The 7,414-nt window shown below is 28.8% G+C and overlaps 1 long non-coding RNA gene across 1 annotated transcript in view; it reads right to left on the minus strand.

Moving 5' to 3' along the window:
• The window catches only part of LOC109344811, a 12,377-nt gene continuing 6,064 nt past the window's right edge, over positions 1,102-7,414 (minus strand). The window contains exons 3-4 of the long non-coding RNA XR_002107342.1: positions 1,509-1,511; positions 1,102-1,290 (exon numbers count right to left, since the gene is read on the minus strand). This is a non-coding gene — a long non-coding RNA (uncharacterized LOC109344811). The remainder of the gene's footprint in view (positions 1,291-1,508; positions 1,512-7,414) is intronic.

Here is a 7,414-nt window from a genome sequence, read left to right on the forward strand (position 1 = left end):
AAATCTTCAAACTCAAAATTCTCGAGATTACCGTATTTATGAGTGAAGATAATGCGACCATGGAAGTGTTCCTCAAAGATTTTACATTACTCATTATTTTCTAGAAGTCGTGTTAACCATTCACACACTTGAAATGATTAGTCTTATGTGGTTAGAAACAACCTTAAAAACTATGATTAAATACTAGAACGAAGTTTAGGTATTAATCTTTAAGGAAGATGATGGACTAACAAAATATTACTAGTGGTTGTTGTATTGGACTCTCTCTAGATAACTAGATTGTGGGGTTGCATTGTTGAGATGCTTGCCAAAACCAAAGTCTTGCCCTTTTTCTTCCTAGTTTCTTGTTGGAGTTAATGTTACGTGTCAGCTTTTAAATTAAAAAAATGTTGCATCGAAAGTGTGTAACTTTTATATATTATTACTCCAGCTTCTATCATATATGTTTTATTATTATTAATTTTTTTAAAAATAATACAAATAAATAGTGAATTAATTAAAGAGGGGGATCGGTTTACACCCCATTTGAGTTACACCAATTACACTAAATTTTATCCCTCTATTTTTTTAAATCCAGCAGTCTATATTATAACTTAAAAACCACCAATACCTCTCTCATCACCCTTTCATTTACCTACTTTTATTTTTTATCTCCTAATCTTATTTGCTCTACCTCTCTCACCACCGTGAAAAATAAATCCAACCTATCATTCCCAAACTTTCTATTCCTCCATTGTCAAACCTTGTTGCAGCTCATATGCTAAACCCTTACGCCCATATGCACAAAAGGAACCACACAGCTAATAACCCCAATTGACCCAACCCTACCATTGGTGGTTATTCAATTAGTTTTTTTTTTTGGAATAAGGGTATTGTTATTTTGTTGTTAAGGTTGATGTGCTTCATATTTTCTTTTTCATTTTTCATCACAAGTAGCTGGAATTATTATGCAAGAAATAATGTTGGGTCTCTGTATTTTAAGAAGTAGAAGCTATATGAAGCACAATACAGGGATAATATATGCTTATTATGCATTCACTTGCAAAGCCATAGAAGAATAATGTTGGGTTTCTGCATTATGCATTATGAACAAAGTAGTTGGAATTATATGCTTATTATGCACTCTTTTTGCATTATTCTTGTTGGCAGAGATACATCTCAAGAGGATTCACTTGCAATAGTTCATTGAGGGCAAAATCTTTTTCACACTTGAATACCACACATTTTGTGGAAGGGATATGTGTACTGATAAATTCCTAGTATATGTGGTAGTTGTTTAGGAAAATGTTGCTCATCATCAAATGAAAGTTTAGAATACTTATTTTAAGATAAATTTTACTCTATAAAGTGTATTATGAGCCTTGTTATACCTCCTACAATCCTTATAAATATAAAACAACAAATGTTTTCCCATACTTTTGTGTTGAGTTGATGTACGATATCAAGGCTAACTAGTTGGTGTTCATTTTAAAGGGCATGATCAATACTCATTCTTATGTGGAACTCACAAGCTAGAAAGATATAGTGTTATTAAACATGAACAACTATTTTGATGATAGAAGCTAAATAATTTACAACACTTCTACTAATTAACCAAAAACCAATTACATAGAGTCGCAACTCACATACACTATTACTTGTACATTTTGTCCATTGCCTGTGTATTTTTCCAAAACTGTTTGTATGCTTATTGTTTCCAAAACCAGTTACATAGAATCACAACACTATTACTAGGCAATTATTAGAAAAATGAGAAGTTCATCTGCATACATGGTTTTTGTTAATGAAGTAATGTTGCTAGCATAGCCAAAGTGAAAAGAAGTGTCCTACACCTAAATGTAAACAAGTGCCCTGCAACTAAATTTAAACAAGTGCACTGCACCTAAATGTAAACAAGTGCACTGTAACTAAATGTATGTCTTGATTAGTATCAAAGTAATTGGATTATTACAATGCTAAAAACATATGAAAGTGATAATTTAATAAAAATGTATTATAATTTCAACAATAATCAAATCAAAATACATATTGTACTTGTTCCTTGGAGTTTTACTATAAATTTCAATCTAACAAACCACTTAATCTATTGACCACCTATCAATCTAACAAAACATTTGCTCCCATTTGTGAGCAACTTTAGAGCTTCCAGATGCAAAAATTAGTTTCAACTTAATCATCTGAGGAGCTCTAGCTCCGTTCTACACCTGTTACTATCACCAATAATAAAAATAAATATCTTTTGATAAAACAATGAACTCATATAAAAATATATATAATATAACATAAGCAAAAAAAATGTTACATTAAATATATATATAACATAACTATCACCATATCATCTTTATTTTTTTCATTCTTCACCTTATGTTCACCTTCTCGAACACACATAAAAATACAATAATTATCTTTTCTAGAACGAGTATGAATCCCAAACCCCTTTGTTTTAGCAAATATGATATAAAATTCTTCAACTTGTTGTAGAGAATCAAATCTCATTCCAATATGAGGGTTAACATTGAATTCCCCAATAGTAGGAGATTGTATCATATTAGATAAGTCAGAATGAGTTACCTGACTATTATCTGAAATGAGGTCACTCTCCATATTCATTTTTCATGATGATGACAATGGCATGAGTGAGTCTTCTCCAATTTAGAATGAAGAACATTGGATTTGGGAATACTATTCAACCTGCACTACTAATGGAGGGATGAGTTGGATTTGGAATGATAGGTTGTTTTAGGTTTGACTATGGAGGAATAGAAATTTGTTGGGAATGATAGGTTGGATTTAGCAATTTGGGAATTTGTGCTTCATATGGCTTCCATCACTTCTTAAAATGCATAGACCCAACATTATTTCTTGCATAATAATTTCAGCTACTTGTGATGAAAAATGAAAAAGAAAATATGAAACACGTCAACCTTAACATCAAAATAGCAATACCCTTATTCCAAAAAAAAACTAATTGAATAACCACCAATGGTATGGTCAGGTAAATTGGGGTTATTAGCTTTGTGGTCCTCTTTGTGCATATGGGTGTGAGGGTTTAGCATATGAGCTGCAACAAGGTTTGACAATGGAGGAATAGAAAGTTTGGGAATGATATGTTGAATTTATTTTTCATGGTGGTGAGAGTGGTAGATCAAATAGGATTAGGAGATAAAAAATAAAAGTGGGTAAATGAAATGGTAATGAGAGAGGTATTGATGATTTTTAAGTTATAATATAGACCGTTGGATTTAAAAAAATAGAGGGATAAGATTTAGTGTAACTGGTATAACTCAAATGGGGTGTAAACTGATCCCCTCTTAATTATATATATATAAATCTTTATAATTGGATACTTATTACAATCTTTTAACATATATGACGCTAGCAAGTGTTTAGAGCGAGAGAACCATAAAGATAAGGTGTGATATGTATGGTGCTAGCAAGTCACAAGTGTTTAGACTTTTAGACAATAAACTATTTAAAGTCTTCACAAAAGGTCATACTCTTTAATTTAATCTATTCATTGGCGGTAGTTAATTAAAATTTGAGGGAGAAAACTATGAATTACAGTGTAAAAAAAATTATATTATTTGTATTTTATTATTAATAAAAGTAATATACAAAGGATATATGATTTATTAATAATGTAAAAAACTCTACATTTATAATACATATAAATTCATTTCTTTAAAATATTTATTGAAATAATAAATAAATGTAAATAAGTATATGATATAATAAATAATTAAAATGATTTATATCAAGTATAATAAAATAGTATATATCATCATCTCACAATTTTGTTGGAAACATTTGTACTCAATGAAAATAATTGGATAGATGATTTTATATAAAAGAAACTAACATGTATTTGTTTCCATTTTAAGAAAAAAGAGTTATTCTTCATATTTTTATTAGGGAGATGATCTACTTACTCTAATAGTAAGTTTTTAAAACTTACTTCCTATCATAACCATCAATTTTAGATAAATTTAATGGTTTAAGTTAGTGAGTAGAACTAAATCATTAGATTTCCTTATAATTGATGATTATGATATGGAGTAAGTTTAAAAATTTTACTTTAAGTGAATCCCACTATTTCTTTACTATAATAAATACATAAATATAGTTAGTGTTGGATAAATGATATCTACTAAGGACATTAGGTATTATCAAGATAGATATCTCTTTTTGTTGAGACTTCTATTTAATATAGGCAAAATTGTCATTACATTTTGTTGTTAAAAAATAATTCAACCAAAAATTATGTATAGTATATTAATGAAAAATATAGCACTTTACTTATGTCTTTAGTTAGGTTAGGGATAATTTAGTCATTGCATATAAATTTGAGTATACTTTTCTACATTTTATATATTTTTGAAATAATTCTCACCTCATCTATATCCTAAAAGGCTGGAACTTTTTTTTCTCAATCTAAGTGATCATTCACAATCTTCATCTCAGATTTATTCTCAAACTCATAAAAATTGTAAGAGCTAAGCCAATAATAACCTTTCCTGTTTTTTTGTGTCTAAATTTTTAATAAGATTTCAAAAAATCAATTTTCATATTTGGTTTCTTATATTGCAATTTTATAACGTGTTATATTGTAAACTCTATCTGAAAAGAAAAAATGGTAAGTATTGAGTAAGTAATCATTTTTCTACTTTTTGGTGTCTAATGTTTGATAAGGATTTCAAAAGGTTTCAACTTTTATCTTTGATTTCTTATATTGCAATTTTAAGCTATATTATTCCTCTAATTATATTCCATTCTGTTTCTTCAGTGTTCTTCTCTACAAAGTTGCATCTGGTATTGTAAACTCCATCTGGGAGAAATGGTAAGTGCTAAACAAATAAGCATTTCTACTGCTTTTTTATATCTAATTTTTAATAGAATTTTAAAAAGTTTTGATTTTTATATTTGATTTCTTATATTGCAATTTTTGTAGTTATATTATTTTCTCTAATTCTACTTCATTTTGTTTCTTTAGTGTTATTCCTTATGCAACAACTTTTGATATTTTAAACTCTCTGGAAAGGAAAAAATCGCAAGCACTAAACAAATAATCAATTTTTTCTATTTTTTGTGTTTAATTTTTAATAAGATTAGAAAAGGTTTTAATTTTTATCTTCGATTTCTTATATTGCAATTTTTAAGCTCTATTGTTTTCCTAAGTATGTTTCATTTTGTTTTCTATATGTCCTTGACGTTTAAGACTCACCTAAAGTTAATTTGACACATAAATTTATACAAATTTGAATTTTCCAAATTAAATTCAATGTGTAATTTTGTTCAAAAAAAATTGGGCACGAAACTCCCAAGAGGCTATACATGAAAAGAAAACGAGAATAAATGGAGATAGGAATATATTTACTAAGAATTGAAACAAGATACTCACATTATTTTTATTAAGAATGTAATATTTATGTATTGACAATATAAATATTTATACATATTTGATGTATTATTCATTATTCATTTATTTTATTTTTATTTAAGAATTAATAATAATTGAAAATAAATGTTGGATAATATAGTGACAATATAAAATTTTCTGTCTTGCTAACTGATTTGTCTAGTTGATATTTTTGTCTCTTTATTATTACAGATTGTCACCATAGGATAGTTGATATTTTGTCTCTTTATTATCACATGTAATTCCATTTCAAGTACCATGTCTCAACTAAACTGTACTTATTATTATAATAACACAATACTTCTCATTAACAAACACAAATGAGTTAATTTATTTGAGCCTCGCAGATCGTAGTACGGATCGGCTGTTTTCAATAAGTTTTGGTCCATTAACATCTTAATTTGAGTGTAATTTATATTTGTGTAAGAATTTATATATATTTACTATATTATTCGTCATTTATTTATATTATATTTTTTAATAGTAAACTTAGTGTATACATTATTTTTTCTTTTTACGTTTTTGAATAGTAAACTTAGTGTATACATTATTTTTTATTTTTACGTTTTTGACGAGTAAACAATAGTTAAATATGAATAGTAAATAATGTAATAATAGTGAATAAAATTCATATACTATCAGTGTATATATCATTTTCTCTTTTAGTTTCCCATTTTTATTTAATGTCATAATAAATATGAAAAAGCGAAAAGATGCATAATACACTATAGTGTATAAGTTTAAACTGTTTGATACACTGTTACTATATTATCTATCCTTCATTTTTAATTATTATTGAGTTTTTTAAAAAAGTGTATATGATACACTAATTATGTTCATAGATATAACACTCTATGAAAAATAGTCTTTCTATGTGTGATATCTCCAATTTTGGCCTCTAACCTTTTTCTTTTGTGGATAATTGTTCTCCATGTATTTATGTGCAGAGTTCATCAGCTAATTTATATGACTCCCTGAAAATCATTTTCCTTTCGATCTATCTAATAAAAATCGAATAACTTATATATTGATAAACTTATATTCCACAATTAAGTATGAGTAAATGTTAATTTATGAACGCAAGTGATAAACCAGTGCTTGCTCATAAAAAAGAAGACGATCGATAAAAGAAATGAGACAATGACATTATATTGATCATAAAATCGTAACTTTTCCTCATTTTCTAAATTGTAATTTATCTAATGATAATCTAATCTAAGTTATAACTAGGCTAACCTGATAATATAGTTTTATTAAACGAATAAAAATGAGTTTTTAAATAATTATTTAATTTTTATTAATTGATTATTTACAATTTTATTTTCTTAATTGAATATATTTTTATGAATGCCTAATTTTATTAAAATAATAATATGTGGATGAATTTGGAACAATTAAATAGATAAAGACTAAAATTGTATTTTATAATTCTATGTGACACATAGTAATAATATGGGTAATGTCACATCAGATTGTCATTGCTTAAGATGTGTTTCTACTCGGCGAACCGAAGAGTCCCATGCTTGGTCGCCGAGGTAGGCCCCGCGTGTTGGGACCACCAGAGTTGACCTAAGAGACAGGGTTCACAGCCAGCAAGGCCTTCAACACAAGGTTCATAGCCAGCAAGGAGCAACCAAGGTCATCATACACACTGTCTGGCATTCGCCAGGGATCCAATGAATCCATCCGGGCATACCTAGATCGGTTTAATACCGAGGCCATGAAGGTGCGCACCCTAAGCCCCGAAGTAGCAGTACATGTCCTCGTTATGGGACTTCAGGAAGGTCTTTTCCGCACAGAATTGGCCAAATACACCGACCTCACCATGGAAGACCTCTGTTCCAAAGCCCAACAGTTCATCAATCTCGAAGAAACCCACCATATACACACCCGTACCGAACCCCAAACACATCACCCCTCACGGGAAACCAAACGGCCAAGACCACACGACCTACCCCGCGACCTACCCTCACTAACCAAAAAAGCCAAATCCTCCAC

This window comes from Lupinus angustifolius, chromosome LG04, assembly GCF_001865875.1.
Source record: "Lupinus angustifolius cultivar Tanjil chromosome LG04, LupAngTanjil_v1.0, whole genome shotgun sequence".
NCBI classification, from domain to species: domain Eukaryota; kingdom Viridiplantae; phylum Streptophyta; class Magnoliopsida; order Fabales; family Fabaceae; genus Lupinus; species Lupinus angustifolius.